This window comes from Rhipicephalus sanguineus, chromosome 9 (assembly GCF_013339695.2).
Source record: "Rhipicephalus sanguineus isolate Rsan-2018 chromosome 9, BIME_Rsan_1.4, whole genome shotgun sequence".
Classification (NCBI taxonomy): domain Eukaryota; kingdom Metazoa; phylum Arthropoda; class Arachnida; order Ixodida; family Ixodidae; genus Rhipicephalus; species Rhipicephalus sanguineus.
The window spans coordinates 23,578,318-23,602,076 of NC_051184.2; the positions used below are offsets into that span (position 1 = coordinate 23,578,318).

Sequence of the window (23,759 nt, forward strand, 5' to 3'; positions counted from 1 at the left end):
TGTGCAACTTGGAAAATGCAGCTAAATAAAGAAAAAACTGTTGTTTTACGCGTGACAAACAAAGTCAAGCACGTCCTAAATTTTGATTATGAATTAAGTACCAGTGTACTAGCTACCGTTAACAAATGTAAATACTTAGGAGTGACAATATCTAAAGACCTCAACTGGACTCAACATATCAATAATATTTGTTCTACCGCTGAAAAAAAGCTATGGTTCCTACGTCGCAAATTAAAGCTCGCTCCAGCACCAGTAAAGCTAACAGCGTACATAACAATAATAAGGCCTACACTAGAATATGCAAGCATCATATGGGACCCTTATCAGAAAGGATTAATCAATAAACTTGAGCGAGTGCAAAGAAGGGCGGCAAGATTTATTCTTTCAAGGTACTCCCGAACTGATTCTGTGACAGATATGCTGCAAGAACTAAACTTGCCCACCCTCTTGGAACGCCGTCGCATAGCCAGACTAAAATTCTTGTACTTACTTTCTCGAAATACATTTAACTTTGATGTAGCGCAGTACCTCATTCCACGACATGTCCGAAACCTACGAAGCGATCACTGCAGAAACTTTCTAATCCCCCAATCTCGGGTACACACATACGCATACTCTTACTTCCCTAGGACCATAAAAGACTGGAACGACTTACCGGAGGCTATACGGGATTGTGAAACTTTAGAAAAATTTGAATCCAACACTACGAAATATTTTCTGAGTAAATCTTCATGAATGTCAACTCTATTTCTCTTGCAATTGAAATAATGCCATGGAATGTAGCTAATTTGACATATTTCATGTGAGTTGTAAAATTTAGTATTGCGATGTATAATGCTGCGAAATAGGTGATGTAATGTATGTATATGTAAGTTGGAGAACGAATCATCGTGATGTGAATTTTCCTTCTATTGCCTATGTATTGCTGCTTTATGTTTTACATAATATTTATATGCAAGTTATTTACTTTTTCACTATTTATGTGTAGTGACATATTATGAATTCTAGAATATATGTATTAGCTAAATGTTGCTACTTCATGTACACAATGATTGATGATTGATTTGTCATATTTGTACCCCACCCCTGTAACGGCCCAATCGGCCAACAGTACCTGGAAATAAATAAATAAAAATATATATATAACCAGCGTCGACGCGCGCATATTATGCTCGTACAATGCCAGCCGCAAAACAAACGCACGCACGCCGTACGGAGCCAACGTTCGCATGCAGTCATGCCAATAGCGCGCGTCGCGTCCCGCTAGGCGTCGCGGCTGTCGCCTGTCCTGTCGTTCCCTTCCTCAAAGCGCACCTATTATTACGAGCCGCGCGCGCACGGCGGGGCAGCTTTCATTTCCTGTCTCTGCTGGAGCGTTCATTTGTCAAAAGGAGAGAACGTACGGCACGGCGGGGAACCGTGGCTCTTATAGAATGAAAACAGCGGCAATCCCTCTCCACACATCTCTCGCGCCCCGTACTAACGTTACGCCGCATGTGCGAGGAATACCCTCCCCCACCCACCCCCTCTCACTACTTCGCACATTTATTTCATATTCCAGATAGTGTGGCTTGCAACGTTAACGCCACGATTGTCAGTCGTCATTTTTCTTAAAGCCGAAGTAATATGTAGCAGCCAGAGAACGGTGCTGTGCGGCGTGTCGCTCTCTTATTGTTCGGTGGAACTGCAATTCTTGATTGATCACTTTAATGTCGATATATATAAGCCTATAGGAGTGGCGAAAATTGTCATGCGCCTACTTTCTGAGGTACGAAGCTACGAAGGAAACTTGTACGGCGCTTCTCGGAAACAAGGATTCAAGATCGAATCATTCGTCCTGGTCCTAGACCCGACACCCGGAGAAATTCTTCCTTTTCATGAACAATTCTTCAATTTATACGGGCCTCTCTCATGGTACTTGAAGTGAGCACTGTCAAGATGCTCGAGGACAGCACAACACTCGACATATTTACGTTTTAAAAACGTTCACATCATTGCGTGAACTTCAATTTGCAGTAAACGGGTTCATATCAACGGGCGTAACAAGAGGACAGCATATCGAAGTATGTGGTCTCGTAACGCTGCTAACACGACTGTTTTAAAGACACGGCCTCTCTAAAAGTCACGTAAAATAGTGTAGTGGTCGAAAATTTTATGTATATCGTTCTTGTGTGTGTTTATCGAAAATGCAGAGTAAGTCTTTCGGCTTCGAACACCGGCTTGCTTCATTTTACTATGTTATAATAAACAAAATCGCTTACAATATAAAAGCTGCCCGGCCGAATGCACAGACGCGAATCATTCAACATCACACGCGCGTCGCCCCCTGATTGAGTCCAGACACCGCTCGAGCTGTTAATCATCATCTCCTTTCCAGAATGTATGACAACATATCTTACACACGCCTGCACAGAGCAGCAGCTCTAGTTATAGGCCGAAGCAATGAAGCAAACGTCGTCGGCGATATTCGGGCCAACGAAGAAACGGGAGCCTCCCATCGCTTCCCGCCGCAGTTGCCTCGACTTGCATCGCGGCTATCAGCGGAACCGAAATCATCAGTCACCGCAAAATCAGGCCGCGACGAAAGCAGCCGTTCTCCTCGCCTTATACGAGAGGTCTGTATTAGATTAGGCATGAAAATACCGTCGCGATGCATCTACAGCAAAGCGAAGGAGAACATCGTTTAAGAAAACAACTCGAACACGGAAGACTGAGAGGGTGGGCAGAGAATCTTGAAGCAGAGGACGAGGAAGAAGAAGAAGAAGAAAGGCGTCTGCCGCCGCGAAGTTCTCGGAACGGAAGGGAACGCCGGCTGCAACGGCACTACCACGAGAACGCGGCGGAAAGACACGAACCAGACGCGCGCGCCGCGGGACCCAACACTGGGCCGCCAGAGCTTTGCGCGCCTATCGGCCCGCTAGCACAAACAAAAGGGGCTCGCGCGCACGCCGGCCAAGCCACGCGCCGCGCCGCGCGCTCTTCGCCACCGCCACGTCTATAAACGGCGGCGCAGTGAAAGCACCATCCCCGCGATCTTCGCACGTTCGCCGAAACATCGTTGCTGCAGCCGGCCAAACGCCGAGGAAGCAGCATTTCTTTCATATGGTAGGCCCGCTAGCGTGTTTTCGATTCAAACCTGACTTGAAAAACGGCTTGGAATCTGGCTTCAAGTTCAGCTCATTTTATTATGGGCAAAGCCTCAGACGCCTCACCAAACGCGAAAACTGACCGTCCACGTCCGGCGACGTCGACACACCCTAACACGAGTGATGCAAAAAATCGCCATCACGCGATGACGTCATCATGAAGTCACACATCGCCAAGAATTGTGACGCCATGAGGGCGTCGCTCGGTCAAAGGTGGACCGGTCACGGAGGCACTGCAAAACTAGGTAAGATGCAGAGAGCTTGCAATGCCTCCGATGCAAAACCACGTCAGGCGCAGAAAGTTTTCGGAGGGGCGCGGGGAAGGCTCAATACACCGACTGTGAAGAAGCACAAGACTGCTTTCGCATTCGAGTCGTCTTAGGCGAATGTATCAGGGACCCAGTGAGTTCTTACTTTAAGAGCCCCTGACAATTGAGACCTGACTTGAAACCTGGCTCTTAGGAAAGCTTCTATATACTGCTTTCACACGACAACGCGGGAGTAGATGCGCCCGTTATAACGCGCACGAAACAAAACCAAACAAAGAAAAGAAAAGGCTCGAGCGCGTTAAGGAAGATTAAAGACGACCCGCCCGGGATAACACGCTCGCACGCTGCGCGGAAAGAGGCCGTTAATCACGCGGGGGAAACATCGTTCAGCGCGCTCGCGCTTAATCCCCGCAACATCTCCGGCCAGGAGCCACGACCCAATTACCGCGCCTCGATCGGCCCCGAACGTATTCACGACCAGTTTGATGAATGACGGCGCGGCGGCAGTCGAGACACGCCCACCTACGGCTACGCGTGGCCGCGATAGACCCATAAAGTGCATAGGCCGCGGCAATGCCGATATAATAAACGCCTTACGCGCGACGTATTGCGGGCTGCTATAAATGCATGCGGTCGACGCGTCATCACCGGCGAATGCGTGAAATCGAAAAGAAGGGCAGTGGCATTTTGGAACGCTCTGTGCATATATATTGCGATATTGCTTGTTTCATCAGAGTATGAAAAATATACGTGTTTATAGGCGAGCAAGCAAGCATGCAAGCATAAGGACCAGGCACAAATAGAGGCGTGAAACCAATCGAGAATGAAAACCAATTGCTAAGGAATGTATGGGGGACATTACTTGTATAGTACAGTAATTACATTACTTGTATAGTACAGTAATTACATTACTTGTATAGTACAGTAATTACATTACTTGTATAATACTGTATATGGTAATTATGACATAAATGGAAATGAAATAAAGTGGGTCAGAAATCAACTAGCGGCAGGTGTACGGACCGAACTTTCAACCTTCGGATAACGCGTCCGATGCTGGACGGACTGAGATATACAAAGGCGGTCGCGTTCCCATCCACTTTATTGGGTCTCCTGTGCAACCTTCTGTGTCTTACTGTAATCCTGGGAGCGTTAGCTGCAGCGTCGCTCGCAGTGATGACGGCGAGTGTGGAACGCTCTTTCGTTGCCAGCTGGAGTCACGTATAGCACGTGATCTTATTACGAGCTGGAAGCTGACCAATAAACCCTCGTTTACTACACATAAGGCACCGAGTCTAGCGGAACGAGACCCTGGCTACGAAAAGGAACGAAAGAGGGCTCGCTTCTTTTGTGTGTTAGGTTGTATTTGACACAACCTAACGAAACGAACAGTGGATGTTAGCATACATATTCTTCGAACTATCAGAACTGTCCAAGTGGAATGACGGACGCGGGCACAGTGAGAACTTTGGGAACAGTACACGCATCTAATCAAACAACGAAGGATTGCGGAAATGTAAGACCGCGATGCAAAATGCTCGAACTCCTATCAATATCGCTCACGAACGCGGCGAGGTCTGAATATATACACTGTATGATATACACAGTTTATATGGCAAGTACCCACACGTGCTGTTTATACCGTCGTAATCATATTAACAGCGGGCGCGGCAAACGTGCTCGGAACCTTACCCGCGGCAAGCGCGCACGTGTGACGTACAATACGGGCCGCCTGACAGGCAACGTCAATCTCGCTTAGTTTCCAATTAGGCCGCTAAGGGGAGCCCGCATGCTTTCGCGAGCTCCGGGCTCGCGACAGGACCGCTAATTTCCGAGCCATGTATACCTGCGACAGGACACTTATGAATGTCGCGCTGTAGTTATGCGAGCAAGACGATGCACATAAACACACAGAGGTCGCGTTCACAGTCGGGAAAATATACATGTTTATGTCTTTATAGGGGCTCGCATCGCACGACACCGAACAGAGCAAGCTTTTTTCATGCGCTATGCGACTACATGATACCGATCAGCGCGTAATGCGCACGCAAGAGATGAGACGAGGTGCAAAAGCGAGGGATAATGCGCTGCATAATATACTCCTCGCGAGCCGCGCATGCGCGCCTTGGGTGGTCAGATCAATGCGGCCGAGCCTGCGTGTGTTTGCGTGCATCTCCACGTGCGCTCGTAATGAGAAACGCATGTTTACTATACCAATACGCACGTAAACAAATGGATCGTATTGCGCGTAGACGCAATATAGAAGCGTAACGTATAACAGGTACTATGTCGCTGAAAATTTCAGCTCTTGTGGGTTTACGTTGATAACCCTGCTGCAGCTAAGAGGTATTTCGCACAGGACTATAGCGAGTGTCCCCTTTGCACACACGCACCCTGCCGAAGTCCATAGTGGGCGATGAAGAGGAGCGATGGGCGGCCTTTCCACCGCCGCCCAACGTGGCGAGAACGCATGGCCCCTTTCTATTCGCAATGCCCACGAACTATAGGTGGCGCGCTGTGCTTTTCAAGATGGCGCCAGGAGGAGGGTCAACCCGATTGTTAGCATAGGAACAGATAGGACGTGCGGACGTACGGACCATGCCACTTTCACCGGATGAAGTTATGAGCTGCGCTGAAATGGATATGAGGCTAAAATACTTTCCCAAACCATGGAAAGTGCTAAGTACTCGCCACCTAATTATTTGCTGCGAAGTGAAAGGTTATATTTCAGCTCCGTTACCGTGCATAATGATGCTTTGCGAAATCCTGTGCGTGCTACATAAACCTGTACGAACTAGAATTGACGTATGAGCTGAACGGCACTCCGAGGTAGTACGTACCGAGCCTGCCTGACGGATTTGCCGCAGTAGTAGGCCGCCAGCGAGTAGCGCCATCGCTGCTGCGCGTGATGATGGCTTGCAAACATAAAAGTGTTCTGCGATAATACCCCTTCGTCATTACTTTCGCAGTCGGAAACGCGGAGTTACGTCTTCAACGGAGCACAAGCATTTAACATGCCATTCAGTACCGCTTGTGTCACAGCCATGCTGAGACTCTAGCCGTGTGTACTTCACTCGCATGTTGCAGGTTCGATCAGCACGATCGAAACATGAATATCGAAAAGAATGCACACGTGTGCTTTTCGCAACGTCGAAGAAGTTCGCCGAGAAGCGTGGATTGTGGCCGTGACTGCACGCTCCATCGCTCTAACCATTTCGCTTCGCTGGTCGAGCTCGAGCGAGTTGGCGGCATGCGGCGCTCCATAATATCCACAATAATTGTGATACATGCAATGCACAAGAGGAACTATGCTTTTATTTTGATCTCGCTCAAGGATATTATACATTAAATACAATCAAAGTGACTTACGAGTTACGAGCGTGAAAGAACATTAACGCACGAGGGGACGTGAAGTGCAACTCGCTCGTCGTGAGTTAGCAGCTGGTGGTTCATCGTCGCTATCACTCTCGGTGCTTTCACAGTCTTCTACGTCCAGTGAAAAATCCTCGTCGTCAAGATGGTTTCTTTCAACATCACTGCTGAAAGCAATCAGAAGAATTTCCTCCGCCGAACGACTTCGACCACTCCGCGTCACCACGTTTACAATTAGAGAGACGTCTGGGCGCGGAGAACGTTTTGCTCTCAGACCGGTCAACAAGCAAATCGCTTGCAGTGTGCTGCCACCTATCAACAAACGTACAAAAACAAGCGGCGCAGCGGTGGCTATGAAACCCAACACACTGGCGAAGGACGGCGTGGATGGAAAGCGTTCGCTCCACGAAAGGCGTCGAGCAGACGCGTCCTCGAATGATTGAAACGTCGCTCGCACGATTCCTAACAGCGCTTTGCTGACGAAGGATAGAGGCCCTATTTTAATGTATCGCCAACTTGAGATCGCTCAGTTATACATGAGCACATCGCGAGCCCGCGCGACCTCCCTCCCGCGTACAGTGTTATGGGACTCATGCACTGCAAGAAACATTCACCAATTATATATGCAAGTAAAGCAGGGTGAGCTTCAACTGAATATGTCAGACGATAACATTTAACTTACCTACGTGGCTACAGAAATCCTCGCGAAGCTGATAGTATGTGTACACTGTGGGCAAGCATTGAAAGCGCGAGTTGCTACGTATTTTCACGAAGACTTCGCGTCTCGCAAGAACGAATCAGATTTCTCGTGTCACGGAGGGCCCGGTTTGTTCACTGATGCAGGGAACATGCAAAGTCGTAGTGTTCCTTTCTTGCCAACGCGTTAACACTGAGGCTAGCACAGCCGAACACGGGAGCGACTGCATAGTGCCGCCATTTTGTCGTCTACTAAACCTCCTCGAGAGGACGCTCCTCGATTCCGCTCGGTGGCGCGACAGTCTATGGGCATTGCGAATACCCCCAAAATACCCTTCGTCCGCACCGACAACCGTGTTTTTCTCCCGAGTGCTTTGGCTTTCAGCGGATGTGTCCACATGAAACATCAATATACAGTATTTATAGGTATTATAGCGAAACATATGGTTTCCGAACCATGTTCTTCGATAGGCACTTTCATCGATGGTCATCCAATCCACTACTTTCGGAAAGGCTTTTTCCTTGTTTTCTTTTTCTTTTTTTGCATTCTTCAAGGTTGTTTTACATTCTATACACGTGATGACGTTCACTGTTGGCACGCTGCTTTCTGAATACGCTGCTGACACGGACGCATAGTGCTCGAGAGCCTTCTATATCTGGCATAGGGCTACAGCCATTAGGCTGTAGCAAGTACACACACATCGTGAAAAGTTGCCCCATGGACGCCAGTTTTCAACGCAAGCACAGGTAGTGTGGTCATGCGGCTACCTCAACTCGCTAATGTTCTAGGGACACGAGATATAGGCTGTATTCATCGGCAGGTATAAATTTCCTGATTCGACCAGAGTTCCCGCTAATTAGGGATCCCGGTGCACACATATCGGATCACGCATGCGCATATGCATGACCGAATATTCAACGGCCGTCCATCAAGGGGGGACAAAAATCCCCATTTGAACCGCTAAAGAAGCAAGTAAGAATCAAAGAGGCTCAAGTGAATACGCAGGCAGAAACATCCGGAACTTCGCCCAGAACGCCACATTCAGAACGGCTGGCGTCCGGCGAAGATGCATGCACACGTGCGTACACGCGCTGTTTTGCAGCGGCTCCGAGATTCTAGCAGAAATAAAAACGCCTTTACACTCATCAAACGGCATTAATTACACCACGTAATGAAAAACGATGTCCATTACGCGAAACATGATACGCTACTTCCCTCTGCACTGTTTCGGAGATGCATATCTATATAAACAGTGAGGCCCGCAGTACATCAAGCGCTGAAGTTCCGTTAATGCGTGGGACCCGTGAAAGCTTCCGCAAAAAGCACCAGCTCTCGATTTCAAGCACAACATCATACCTTTACATGTGAGACCCATAATTAGACATTTCATAAAACTCGACGAGTCGATCGTTTCCTGTTTTTGCCCGCGCATGTTTCTGGCACGCTTCGCGCCGATGAGGAAGCTTAAAAGCGCGACGACGTGTGTAAACATCCATTAGGGCCGTCTAGAGAACCAAACGTACGGCGGGCCGTCTCACTTTCAAAGCGCGACGCTATATGAGGTCGCTCGCATACTTGAAAAATTGAAAAATATGCACGGATGAATAGCGGTGCGCGTGAGCGTGCTGCATCGCCGTAAGGCTGGCATAGTAGTCGCGCACGTGTGTCAGACATGCCACTGACGTCTCTAAACAACATTTAGCGCTATATCAACTTGTTATGATTGACGCAATTGTGAACGGCACATTCAGGTGGTCATCAATCAATCAATCAATCAATCAATCAATCATCTATCTATCTATCTATCTATCTATCTATCTATCTATCTATCTATCTATCTATCTATCTATCTATCTATCTATCTATCTATCTATCTATCTATCTATCTATCTATCTATCTATCTATCTATCTATCTATCTATCTATCTATCTATCTATCTATCTATCTATCTATCTATCTATCTATCTATCTATCTATCTATCTATCTATCTATCTATCTATCTATCTATCTATCTATCTATCTATCTATCTATCTATCTATCTATCTATCTATCTATCTATCTATCTATCTATCTATCTATCTATCTATCTATCTATCTATCTATCTATCTATCTATCTATCTATCTATCTATCTATCTATCTATCTATCTATCTATCTATCTATCTATCTATCTATCTATCTATCTATCATCTATCTATCTATCTATCTATCTATCTATCTATCTATCTATCTATCTATCTATCTATCTATCTATCTATCTATCTATCTATCTATCTATCTATCTATCTATCTATCTATCTATCTATCTATCTATCTATCTATCTATCTATCTATCTATCTATCTATCTATCTGTCTGTCTGTCTGTCTGTCTGTCTGTCTGTCTGTCTGTCTGTCTGTCTGTCTGTCTGTCTGTCTGTCTGTCTGTCTGTCTGTCTGTCTGTCTGTCTGTCTGTCTGTCTGTCTGTCTGTCTGTCTGTCTGTCTGTCTGTCTATCTATCTATCTATCTATCTATCTATCTATCTATCTATCTATCTATCTATCTATCTATCTATTCATTCATTCATTCATTCATTCATTCATTCATTCATTCATTCATTCATTCATGTATGTGTGTTTATTCATGTATGTGTGCGGGAGTGCGTGCGCGATTTTCGTGGGCGGAACCAATTCAAGATAGCTGGAAAACCTTTTAACAAGTGATCGGGGGCGACACATTAACAAAAATGAAGTAAATGTGTCTACAGCCGTTTCGATTCAACCGAATTTCTTTTGCACATCGAAACCCGCCCGCGTCTACTGCGATCACACCCACTCCGAAACTCCAAGTTCGAAATCCCACACAATCTTTCTCGGTGCGAAGCAGTGTGCTGGTTCTCAATCAAAGGACGGCGAAATACAAAGCCAGAAAAACGTACTCAATCTGCCTTTTTATTCCTCTTTTTTTTTTCTTGACCTTTGACCGTCGGTTTGCGTGTATACGTGCTTGTATAGTTACGTAAGATGTTTTTGTCTCGCTTATATTCCTTCTTCCTGCCTCTGTGTCACTACACGGTGCGAGCTTCACGCTTATGGAACGAACAAGCTTCAGACTTTTACGCCAATTAGCGAGTGCGTTTTCGCATCGCGCGAAATGCGACAGTTTCGTCAGCGACATAATTAAAGAGCTCTAGGGAAAACTGCGCCGAGAGCATAGCTCAGACACGTCGTTGCGTCGCGTATATCGCACGGCGACAAGAACGCTTGTCCAGTTTGTTCTTTCTTTGCTTCTTTGTTTCTCGTACGGTGGGTGCTCTCTGTTTCTCTTCGAAACAAAACATGGACAAGCCGTTCGTGGGTCTGACGACAGGCGCTGGAGGTGCACTCGGTTACCAAAGGTTTAGAGAGGCAGTCGGTCGGGGACAGAGTTACCAGATGACGCCGAGCTAACAAGCGAGTGATTGCATGGTTTGCATTGACGTCACCGTGGCCGCCATCTTGGTGCACGAACTGGTTGAGACGCAGGGTGAACTCTTGCTCGAACGCGCGGAGCAAGAAACGGTGACATCAGATTAGTTCCGGTGCCCCCTCCAATCCTTTGTGTTCCCCCTTGGCGCAGCTGACTAACAGAAGAAAGTGGGGAGAGTGCAAAGGAACGCGCGAGGAGAGAACGGACTGCGTGTCCTCCGCTGAAATGACACTGTAATAAGATAAAAAAAGTCACGGTGGCCGCCATGTTGGTGAACAAGCGCAGAGAACCTGTCTGTGACGTCACGTGCAAGCCATGTCCCAAAAAGAGCGGCGCGACGTTTTCGAAGAAGCCCAGAAGGAGCGGCAGTTTAATAAATTTTCTCATTCTTGAAAATATTCTTATCAAATATAATAAAAAATCGCTCAAATGCGGACTGATGATAAGAAAATGACTAATTATTTTGTTCAGCGAAAATAGGCGCGGCTATAAAGGAGAGCACATGTTTACTATTGGACACAGTATCCGGGGCAGTCTCCATTTTGTTCACTGCACGTTTGCCAGGGCGTCAATGACGATACTTCCTAATTGCCCCTATGTAAGTCTGATTTCAGCGTTCAACTACACAAGGTCATTGATAAACGCACTGTCGAGTAAACGTGACGAGCACTAAAATGACTACATTTGCAGGAAAAATGCGAATAAGCCCCAAAAATTCGACAGGAAGCCCAAATCTGCTTATTAGAAGTGAAACTAAGTTCTACCCGGGGATCACAATCAATACACTAAAGACTCGTCCAGCTTTCCAATCCGCCTGTAGGCGTACACCGGCAACCGGTTTAGCAAGGTGGAGCAATAAGGCTAAAAGGCACAACAGCAAAACGCGCCCCACTGAGGTGACGCAGGAGAAGGAAGCGTTATCAATTTTCGAGACTTCAAAAATATAACGAGATCTCGAGAGAGAAACGAGGAAAAGAAAGAGATTTCAATCAGAGGGACGTCTCGTTCGCTACGCTGAACAGGGAAAAGCAGACGAAGGATTGGAAAAAAAAAACAGAAGGGCAATCGCTACAGAAAAGCCATTTCGCATGCACAGTATACGATAGACACGGGGCGCCTATTATACAGCGTATATTACGATACCCGGCGGTTGTTTAGGGCACCCCTTACTTAAAGCATTATACTGGGCTAGTTGGAATATTTAACTTTAATAAAGCATTTCCAGCGCTTAAGCGAAGTGGGAAAAAAAAAGCATACAAACAATGAAAGAAGGCACCAGCATGTTTTTCTCGTATTTCGCTTAAGCGTTGGAAATGCCTCAAAGTTTAGAGCACCCAGTTTGCATTTCCTATCTTTTTTTTTACATTTTCTTGCTTTGATCCAGATTACGAGGAGCGAAAAAAAAAAAAAAGAGCCATTCTAAGGAGCAAACGAGAAGCACAAGTGCACCACTGTCGCTAAGAGCATTCTATAGGCTGCCAGCACTGCTCCGTGTATAGTGCCGGCCGCCACACGACGCTCGGCGCAATGCGGGTGATTAGAGCCGTTGCGTGCGCAGTAACGAAAAGCTACCGACAGCGAGTGCTCGTGTCTGTAAAAAATTGTGGGGGCGGGCAAAGGGGGCGGCGCGACGTGCCGCTAACGTAAACGGTCCGTGCAGCATCGCGCCCTCCTGCTCGCTTCGCAGCCAACCAGGTAACAAATCACGCGCCAAACCAGCTGTGCGCCTGCGTCTCGGGCGTAGTACAACAACGAGCCGTGCGTGCTCGCGCGCCGCGCAAGTGTGCGAGCCGCGTCTCTCGGAAAAGCCGCTTAGCGCGAAAAAGTGAGAAACGTGAAACGCGCGCCGAGTCTCGGCCGCCGCAGTCGCTCACGGCTCGCAGCTCGGCGGCCGGGAACGCGGTCAAATCTGTGGCTACTTCACAGGCGTGCCGCCCCGGACGAAGGCCGAGCCTAAGCGACATTTTCTATGCATTCCGTCCATCAACATCGGCAGGCCAAGGCAGAGATCACGTGATTGGAATAGCGGGCTACGTCGACACAGATGACCTGCGCAAACGCAGCCTGTCAGACACAACGCTTGGTCGTGCGCACCGTACTCTGTTCTCTCTCGCTCTTGAGTTCCTTCCTCCTCCTCCTCTTCTACAGACGCACGCGAAAGGTCCCTAACCGTTAACCAGCGCTTCCGCATGTCTGATATCTTGGCAGTTGCCATTATCTAGAACACGCTGCAGCGCTATATCTGTACGAGCGATGACACAGCGCAAAACGAATTTAAACCGGATGTGCGGTTCGATTTAACTGAGAAAGTTGATTTGAATCGCATTGGCGAAACCGGAAACGCACAACGAACCACTCACACTTATGACCATGATATAAGCGTGGTAACTACGCCTCCTAACGTGATAATGGGCTATTTATTTCACGATCACGTGCCACTGAAATGCTGGAGCACCAGCATGGGGGGACGCGACGTTCGCGATGTCAAATTATTGTTATCGAAACATCACGTGCGGATTCTTTCGGTATGCACGCACAGGGGCGTGTCAGCACGTTCAGAAGCTGCGTCCATGACGTCGCGTGCAAGCTACTTTTAGTAAGTATGCGATTGTTTACTTCAGCAAACGTATTAAATAGCAGGGAAGAAAAAGAAAAATATTTACTTCTGATCGTACTGTGACTCTAGCTTGAACAGCTTGCACCTGAATGAAGGTCATGAGTGGGCCAAAAGGAAGGTGGTAAAAGAAGAGAGAAAATAGAGGAGAAACATTTACATACACAGAAGGCTCGCTGTTAGCTGACCAACAGCTACAACTGAGAGATGGCAGTTGGCGATAAGTGTACAGAAATGCGCGCTGCGCCGTGCTCCTGACCGGGCTGCAGAAATTCTCCTTTTCCAGAGCGGTGGCGCGCCTCTAGCGGTGACTGCCAGAATCACGACTTGTGGCTCTCTCACCTTCCTCCGTCCGCGTTTCCCGGCTGTGAATGCGTGTTTGCGCGCTGGCGTGACTAGCCGTGTGTCGCATGGGAAGTGTAAAAGAAAAATAGGAGTGAACTTGTAGTGTGCTGTTCGGTCGTAAGTGCAGCGAAGCATGAGTAGCAGCTTTTCTGCGGACGAGTTGAAGAAATTTTTATGCTCAAGCGGCTCGTGGACTGCCGACCTGACCCATGTGCCGCCTGTGTGTGAGCGTGTTATTCAAGCACATTTCGGCGCGTCAACTAGCCGCGGGCTGCAAAAGGGCTGGAAATTTAAAGAAGAAAAGTATATTCGCCGGCTGGAATGCTGCACTACTCGCCATCCTGCCGGGTGTGAGCTCCACCTGCTAAGGAGCATATGCCTGTGCTCAATGAAGCCTGGGCATTACAGGCAAATCGTTGCCCTCCGCGAGGACAGCGTCACGTCTGATTGCAGGGGTTAGGATGATCCAGCACGACTGACTAGCGTTTCCATGAACTCGACAGACATTCCTGCCCGACAAACGACCCAGCCGACCCGTTTACAGCATGCGTGTAAATGCGGATCGGTCGGGCCCGCCAGCGCCGAGGCTTTTGGAAACGGCAGCGGGGACCGGAAGCCCAGTTCGAATGTGCTGATGTCTCTGCTGGACACTGCGTGTCGTTTTTTCTAGAGTCGTCAGAAGCGAGTTCATGTAAACGCGGTCACATCGGGATCGGTCAGCCAGATTTCTGAATCCACTTTTTCCTTTTTGCTGCGTGTAAAGATGCTGCAGGGAAGCAAAAAAACCTAACCTTGGGGAGCTTATTGCTGGCATTTGTGCAACCTACAGCGGCGCACCTCTGCGGCATAACTAAACCCGGACACGAACGCTTGCCAGTGCAAACACGAGATACCTCAGTAAAAAACGCGCACGTTTTCTTCGCAAAACGAGTTCGAACAATAGAATCGCTAAAGAGCGCCACACGACATACGGGGAACTGAGAACACCCGCTGAATAGGGGGGAACTCTGTCGTACGCGGAGCACCCCGTGTTTACTCACCGACCACACGCGAGACGAGACGGGCGCGAGGTTCCTGGACATTCAAGAATAGGGAAGAGCGTAGCAGCGACCACAGTACGTTCGGGGGACAAACAATAACATCGATCCGCGAATACACGGCGAACGGTAGGCTTCATTCAAAACTAGGACGGGCTGCCAGCGCACTGTACCCACGTGCACGACAGCTACGAGCACGCGGGGAGCCAACCCGGCGTAGCCACGATCCGGGGATTAGCTCGAGGAAGGGGAAGGCTTACAAAGACGGCGAAGCCGTGCACGTGAGCAGCAGCGTAGCACGCACGTACGCTGTCCAAGCAAACCGGCAGCACGCGCGCACGAAGCGCGCCAACTGTTTTCCAAAGAGATCATGGGTGATTATATTCGCCTCCTCGGCCGCGCACGCGGACAGAAGGGATTAGCCGGGACGGACCACACCGGATTAGCGAGCGCTCCGGGGGACGCGTCGAAAGAAACGTGCAATGAGGTAGATATGGGGACGGGGATGGGGGGAACTGGGCCAGAAAAACTGGGGAATGTGTACTTTGTGCCAGCGGAAACTGACATGGCCGCAAAGAGAGCAGTAACACTGACACGCGTTACCAGTGTAGTGTCCTTCCTTCAGCAGTCTTCCATCCCAGGCTGCACAGCACATTGGTCCAATATTGTTTATACGTTGGCAAATGATGGCCCAATGATGGCCCATACAAACCACTATAAAACCAATGTTGGCAAGCCAGCCTACAAGGATGCCAATAATGGTCCATCTTTGCCAGCCAACATACAATATTGGTCGTGCTATTCTTTAAGGTTGGCAACAACGGCCCATCGTTCCCGATGTAAATACGATATTGGCAGAACCAGGCCGTATGGATGGCAATATTGGGCCAGCTTATCCGTTGGTAAAACAATATTGGTTAAGTAATGTCAGTAGATTGGATATATTGTCCAGTCAATCTGACTGGTTAAACAATATTGGACGGCCAATGCTACGCGCCGGACAATATTGTCCAGACTTACACGTTGTCGCTCCAATGTCTTAAACACTGGCAAGCATATGCATGATTAATCGGCAAGAATGTTTTTTCCCCTTTTACCATCACTGAGGGAAGGTTAGCCCGAATCGAGCCACCACCTGCATGCACGCTATTATGAAAATCACTTTGTCCGGCATACAGCGCACCTCAAAGAAGATTTCTGGTTACTTATCACCATAGGCGTGCGCAGGGTTCCCCATTAGAGGGGGGGGGGGGCAAAGGTTCGTCGCAGCGTCCCCCACCCTACTAAGAGGTTCGTCCGAATTAACCGGGTTGCGGACAGGTATGGCCGAATTAACGAGAGTGTGATGCCGTTAAACAATAAACATGCTTGCAGGGACCAGAGAACGCGTCCTAATTATCCGACTTTCCGAATTAATAAGTGTGGAATTAACGAGCTTTTACTGTATAAAGATGGCAAAAACAGTCCATCGTTGTCAGCCAACAAACAAAACTGCAAATTCCAATCTATAAGAAAGGGAACAATGGCGCACACAGGGTCTCGATTTTTAGGTTGGCATTTAGTGTGGCACAAAATATATGCAAAATAGTTGGACAAAATTCGTTTTACAGGTGTGGAGCAATGTAATATAAGTACCAAGTTCTCAACTGAGTTTTGCGCGCTGTTGGAAATACATCTATGAGAAAGGAAACACAAAACAAAATCTCACTTTGCAATGCTTGTTGAAAGTTAACGTTAATTGTGTGATACAGCCAGCGTATACATCGCAACTGTATAAAAACAACCAAAAAACCCTACTTTTACATTGATTGAAGCTGTACATAGCGTTGACGAGTTAATGGAGTAGAATAGAAGTCATCTGCTTCGCAATGGGCCTCTGCGCTGGTGCGCCTTCTGCGCACCGCACACGCACCGAAATTATTCTCACGGCTTTATTAGCGGCAAACAATCAAAACATTTCATGTGACTTCAACCACGCTGCTTATTTTCGTGTTTGCTACTCGACTGGTTGAATTACAGGATTATAACTTCTTTGTGTGCGCGCAACAGCGACGTGCTGTCCAAGACTACGGTATCGCCCGCGGAATCTTTAAATGATCGATGAGTTATGTTTGCACTTTCAACGCTTCACACAACCAGACGTGTTCACTTTGAATAAATGTTCTCGGTGATCGGGAGGCCGGAGAAGCAGCGCGGCGCCATGTTTTGCTCCGGAATTCGTCCTCTCCTCGCGGCAGTGGGGCAGCGCGGTGGTCGCTGGTCATAAAACACTTGTCACTTGACGGTTGCTCCGCCCACGACGGTTCGCTTTCAATGCCTGTGACAACGAGGGGGGGGGGGGGGTTGAGGGAGATGGCGGGAGACAACGGCAGCTCGGAAGATGCGTACGCGTTTCGGCCCCTTCTGGCCGGCGGCTATTCTTCGTCAGTCAGTGGCGGGGAACTTTCCCTCGTTCGGGCTCCCAGCTTCGGCGGGCGCGCGCCCCTCAGTATTCAGTCGAGAGTCATCGGGAAAAAACGGAGTCGGATACCGGGACAGGATGCCACGATTCTACGGATACCGAGATTCGACGGCGATGCCACAGTGAGAAGGCAGCTGCCCTGTTCTTCATCGGACCTGACTGTTTTGACTTTTGAAGAGCGATCCGCAGATGAGCGCCGATAGGTTCTGACAACTCGCAAACTTTCCGCCGGATTTTTGTGTTCGTATCGCGTTCAGTAAGTCGTTTTTCTCCTTCGTCGCATGTTACTTTCCGTGTTGTTCGTAAGGGAAATGTGTGCTGCGTTTATTATTGTCTACATTACCGCGTAAGATTTTTTTAAATTTGCTAGTTTGTGAATACCGATGTGGGGGGCTTTATTGTGCGCTTCGAAGTAGGTTGGTTAAGTTCTCGCCCTCAGCGATGTTGTCAGCATTTGCGTGTGCTATTTTGTTCTTTTCTCGCGTTGTAGTGCGTCAGCTTAACACCCTTTTTTCATTTTCCCTTCGCCGCTGGATTCGCGCAAAGAAATGATGGATTTGTAACACACAAATTTTTATTAGTTGTGAAGTTGTCGCAGACTTTCAAGCTCTTGCCGCAGTCACCTTTTAATTAATAAATAGGCGATGAACTTTCTGGTAGTTCAAGGTGGTTATGGATCTCGGCTGTATCGAATGTCTGTTCACGTGTACATGTTCATTTATTTCATTTTGTATCACGCTTCGCTTTTCACTGAATTCCTTTTGAACCTTCGGTGAACTGACAAATCAAATAAGCGCTAACACCTAGGGAGGCTGTGTGTGTTTGTGAGTGGTCCCGTTTCCCCGATTTCTAATATAAGGACGTTATTGAAGGTAATTAGTGTAGGTTCTGTGCAGCTGTTATCTGCCAGCAAGCGGTCAGCAGTACAAAGCGCGAAAAGCGAAATTATTTTCAAAACTTGCAGTATCTTTGCCATATGTATACATGCAGAATAAACTTGTGTGTACTCTCAGCTTTTGTACGCTGATTATCCCTGCTGCTTGCCTAAAAGCAAAAGCCTGGGCAACATGCATTTATTTACGTGCACAAAAATCTACCTCACGTTAAACTACACATTCAGTGGAAAATGTTTTCATTTCCAGCGTTAAACGCTGGAAATGAAAGAACGATGGTGCAGCCAACGATAAAGGCTGGCAAAAAATATTGGAGCTGCCAATATTTATACAATGTTGGCGATACGTACGACGAACAATGTTGGCTACAGCCATCCTTGCCATTATTGGCGATATGTTGGACGGACAATGTTGGCTACAACCATCCTTGCCATTATTGGAAAATCATTGGCATCCAATATTGGACCAATGCACATTTAGGTGTAGCAAACCCCCAAAAGCCAACGCAGGACCAATATTTCTGCCAATGTTTACCAACATTGTTCCGAGATTGGTCCAATGCCGGCGTGCTGCCTGGGATGCTACCCGTTGACAACTGCGAGACCGCCCACCGCGCCACGCGGAACACGAAGATGCGGAACTTTCCGCGCAATACGATAAACGAACGGCGCGAACGCGGAACAAATGGATCTGGATACGAAATGGGGGGGGGGGGGGCTTCTTGTCCGCGTCTCGTCGTCTTGTTGTGTTTGTCCGGCACGTTTGCCCTAGCTATTGTGTTGCCATACCAACGAACCTCAAGGCTAAGAAGAGCAAACTGCGGAGCTCTTTGCGCGACGCGAGAGTAATGACGGGAATTCAGCGTGATGCAGGCAGGAGTCTTTCAAATGAAACGAATTTAATTTTTATAGACTTACGATACTTCAATAGATCCACGTCATATCACAGAACAATGTAGCACTGCAACAACATAGTATAGCATAGTAATAGTATAGTAATAGCATAGTCTAGTACAGCACAGTAATGGAATAGTACAATATAGTATAGTTATTAGTGGACGTCAGCAGGAGGCTAGCTTCCAGGCCCGAAGTGTTGGAGACAATACAGCGTAGTGGCCGCCAGAGCCAGTTAGAAGCATAGAAGTATACACACAAGACAGCGTATGTTCGGCGAATCGTTTAAGTCGTTAGGGGAGAAAGAATAACAAGAAGAAAGAAAAAAAAAAAAGACGGGACACAGCCGCAGTCCCGAGAAACGCGCGACGTAGACCGCCTTCTCCTCCCCTTTACGTAAGCTTACCTTGGCTTCGCCATTCTTCTTCTTTCGTTTTCTCGCGAGTGAAATATAACAATGACGGGCGCGTCGTGTTTACGCGCTCGCACGCAAATTGCGCAGGCGCCGAGCCAAAACCACCTGCGCCCAGGAAAACTAGGCTTTTCGTATACATAGTAGCGCGGTAGTCCCGCGACATGGAAGTGAGTCTGCTGCTGGTCAAGGAAGTTGAGAAACTCCGTATATGTGCGTGTACTAAATTCAGGTAATGTGAAACACTAAATCACGACAGAAGAGAAATGAATAAAGGGCATGAAATCAAACAGACAATGAAGCCGTGGCTACGAATGGCGCTGGGTAACACTCCCAGGTTCACAACTTTAGATTCACAGAGGTATCTAAAAAAAAGTGGACGGGAGGATGACCGCCGCTGCAGCTCGTTTGGTATCGGACGCGTTATCCGAAGGTTTCAAGTTCGGTCCTTATATTTGCAGCAAGTTGTATTTTCGTTCACTTCAATTTCTTCACATTTATATCATCATTACTACACTGCAGACTACAACTAATGTGCCCTATACCTCCCTTGGCTCCTTGTTGGCTTTGGTAGATTGTATATAATCCCAACAGAGTGACATACAATAATTAGAGAACTTTATTGTCACTGATTTCATTAACATATGTCCATTACTGAAAGAGAGAAAAAATACCTTCTGTTACCCAGCGCTTCTTACAGACGAGACAGCAAGGTCAGCCTAGAGTCTCTAGTCCGAAAGTGCTATTCCAGACACTCGAATTCCGCCATCTTGTCAGTTCTGATTGGCCCGGAGCTCTGCTACGGCCTTTCTGATTGGCTTAAAAAACAGCCATTACGTAATCTTACAATAAGGCGGAATCTGACAGCGCCCACAGTCATCCCAGGGTGTCCGTTAGCCCACGGTCATGCTCTCGCAGCCAAATATGCAAGCCATTTCTGGCAAGCTGGATCCGGGTTGAGCAGGGAACATGGACATCGTAGTTTCGTTCTTTAATGTCGCGCTGAAGGTCCAGCAACCGAATGTCAGCGTAACGTCCGCGGATTTCAAACTTTTTTTTTTTTATGTTCTCGTATTGTGGTCATAATTTTCTTTCCCGATTTTCTCCTGCCCCCCCCCCCCCCCAAAAAAAAATAAATAAATAAACCCTCGGCGGTTTGATGTAGAAATAAGTGCACGAGTCCTATAGTCGTCCATTCTTCAGAGGTCTGAAAATAGTACTATGGCTGCATAGTGCCCAGCACGATTCCCACACGAAAACATCGAACACGCAGTCAATACGATTTCCGGCATCCCGTCTTGTGTGAACCCCACGGACCTTTCTTTCTTTCTTCCTTCCTTCCTTCCTTCCTTCCTTCCTTCCTTCCTTCCTTCCTTCCTTCCTTCCTTCCTTCCTCCCTTCCTTCCTTCCTTTCTTTCTTTCTTTCTTTCTTTCTTTCTTTCTTTCTTTGTTTCTTTCTTTCTTTCTTTCTACGGAGAGTCATTAAAGTGTTAAGCTCGTACGAGTGACAGCATTAGAACGGTAATCAAAACGCCCAAGCGTCGTCGTCATCAACGATGGTGATTGTGATGCTGATTATGACCATTATGATCCCATTTGAAACACGAGGGGGGGGGGGGGGCGTAACTGTGGAGCATGTCATTGAGTTCTTTTTCCTTCAATTATTATTTATCCGGTTGCGAACGCCACGTTCACAGACAATAGCTAAGAGCACTATGGAAACGATCTCTAGCGATAAAGAACAGGGCTTAGACGTAGCCACAATCTCCCATTCCGTTGCAATACCCGCAATCCAGAAATAAATGGGGCTATTTTTCCTCGAGCGTTAGTTAAGCCGACGAACGCTTATCAACGTTGCATGCAAAAATAACACGAGCCACTGGTACTTTCACCACCCTTAAGCTCTCCGTTAACGTTTCATTCGGCCTTCCTTCCTCTCGCTACAGTTTATTACACAACCATTCGCTTCACCGCTCTTCCGTGGCCGGTCTAGACACTACGTCTCTAAGTAGTTCGGTGCAACAGTGCGAAAGCTAAGATCGCCTCGACCGATCCTCGGTTTAAAGGGACCCTTCGACGCAAATTAAGCGCGTCGTTTTCGTCACTTCTTGTCGAACTGTGGAATGCATCGATATCGTTGAGCAAGCGGCAACGCCGAAAACAAAGCTGCTATAATTTTATTTCAGCGGCGAAACCACTTTCGTTTCGGACGACAGCGATACACACAGCGGCTATTTTCGTGATCGGAAGTGACGTTTAATCACGTGGCCGAAATGACAATCGCCGGGCGTTTTCACTGGCATGGCACGACAAGTTGCATGTAATTTTTCATACGGTCCCGGCTAGGCCACACTTTTGCGCCCTCCACTAGAAAAAGATTTCTGGTTTTAAGTGCTATTTTTCTAGAACAATCGCAAAGCGACGCTAGGTGCACTGCGCAACGTCCACCATGCATGGGGCGAGACTTCCGGTATGTCTCTATAAGAGGCGCGCGGTGATTGGACCCAGCCGTTGACGTCAGTGGCAGAGGCAACCAAAGGGAACGAAAGGAAATGCGAAAGGGAATGTTTCTCTTTCTCGTCGTCTGATGGAGTTTTAAAGTTTGAAGACTAATACCTTTCGTTCCCGTGCATAAATTTTGATAATTCCTTTTGCATTCATCTCAGTATTCAGCACTACACGCGCTCCAGTGCTGCAGAAGGCAGACGAAAAAAACATTGCAGGGCGTCTTTAAAGGAGTACTGACACGATCTTGGGGCACCCAAAAAGGGACATTTTTCGTTTCCATGATGTGCACTATCAACGCTCTCCAAACACCGGAGCCAGACAACACGTATAAAATATTCTACTTTGCTTTTAAAGTTTTCGTCGTCTAGCATCTGTAGGCCAGCCCCACTACAATGGACAGCATCACGACGAGTCAACACAGTTCACTGGGTTTGCGAACTCTGCGTCCTGCATGCAGCCTAAATCACAGAAATCGCTGTCGCTGGACGACAGTTCACTCATCGTGGTTGACGTGCACCACGCGAGATTGACAGCAGATGACAGAGCTGCTGATAGTGCGTCGCAAGCTGCTGTCTCCCCGTGACGTCAGACTGTGTTTACACGTCACTGTGAAACCGCTCACTCGCTATAGAAACCGACAGTTTTCCTTTAAGATAACGATATTTAATAGTCCTCCCGCGCAAGCATCTTCGTTTGCAGGACTCGCAAGCCCCTGTTGCACGGAACTAAACCAGGAAGAAGTATACTATATAAGCCGCCGGGGCACCTTTCTCGAATGCCTGGCGGAATGCCACGCGCGAGTACCGCACACGCTTGTTCCTCCGAGCCAACGGTGAACACACATTATAACATAACACAAGGGCTACTCACTGTGTTCGTCGGCACTGTCGTGATGACGATACCCTTGTTGCTCCGTTCTTGTGGTCTGCAGCGACGCACACACGAGAGTCGATCCTGGGAGTGAGAAAAGGATAGCGAACGGTTTCGTTATATAGATACAGACACGCCAGAAATACGCACATAACTCAAAACTCCTTATAACGAAGCCACATCCGAAACCAATATATAACATTCCTATATTAGAAGCACATATATATTGGTTATCACACTATATTCGCTGTAAACCGTATTTATAAACGTGCATTCAATATAGCGAGAATTCGTTATAAATATATATTTGATACAGTATTAGCAGCAAGAGTTTTTCGATGCCTCGTATTGTTGCGTTCGTTATATCAGGGTAATGCTATCAAACGTTAGACATGACGGGTACAAGGTCCAACAAGAGCTGCATGCTGAGAACGCTGATGGTGTAGGATTTGCACGGTGACGGATAAACAGGGCGAAGGTCGCGGATATAGCGAACAGGTGTAACAATAAGCGTTGATTTGCCTAGCCGGATCTCTTGTTCCCCAAGTGCACATCATTTTCATCGACGATTATCGATTCGCCGCAATGTGATAAAACACAGGTATACGCTATATCATTCTCTGTGCATTAGGCACAATGCACGTCGCCAGACAATGGCTCATGTCACTGGAGGGCAGCCAGGAATGCCTCGCATACGCTTGCGCTGTTTTCTCGCTGCTTATTTATAGAATACGTGCACTGTCTCATCGGGTAGGGTGGCACAAGGGAAGGGACGCAGCCCTATCAGTGACT

General features: G+C 47.7%; 1 protein-coding gene across 1 annotated transcript in view; it reads right to left on the reverse strand.

Moving 5' to 3' along the window:
• Positions 1-23,051, reverse strand: part of LOC119404753 (uncharacterized) — a 116,325-nt gene extending 93,274 nt beyond the window's left edge. Inside the window, exon 1 of the mRNA XM_049419007.1 lies at positions 22,968-23,051. The gene's annotated coding sequence lies outside the window, so the exon portion shown is untranslated. The remainder of the gene's footprint in view (positions 1-22,967) is intronic.
• Between the last annotated feature and the right edge of the window lie 708 nt (positions 23,052-23,759).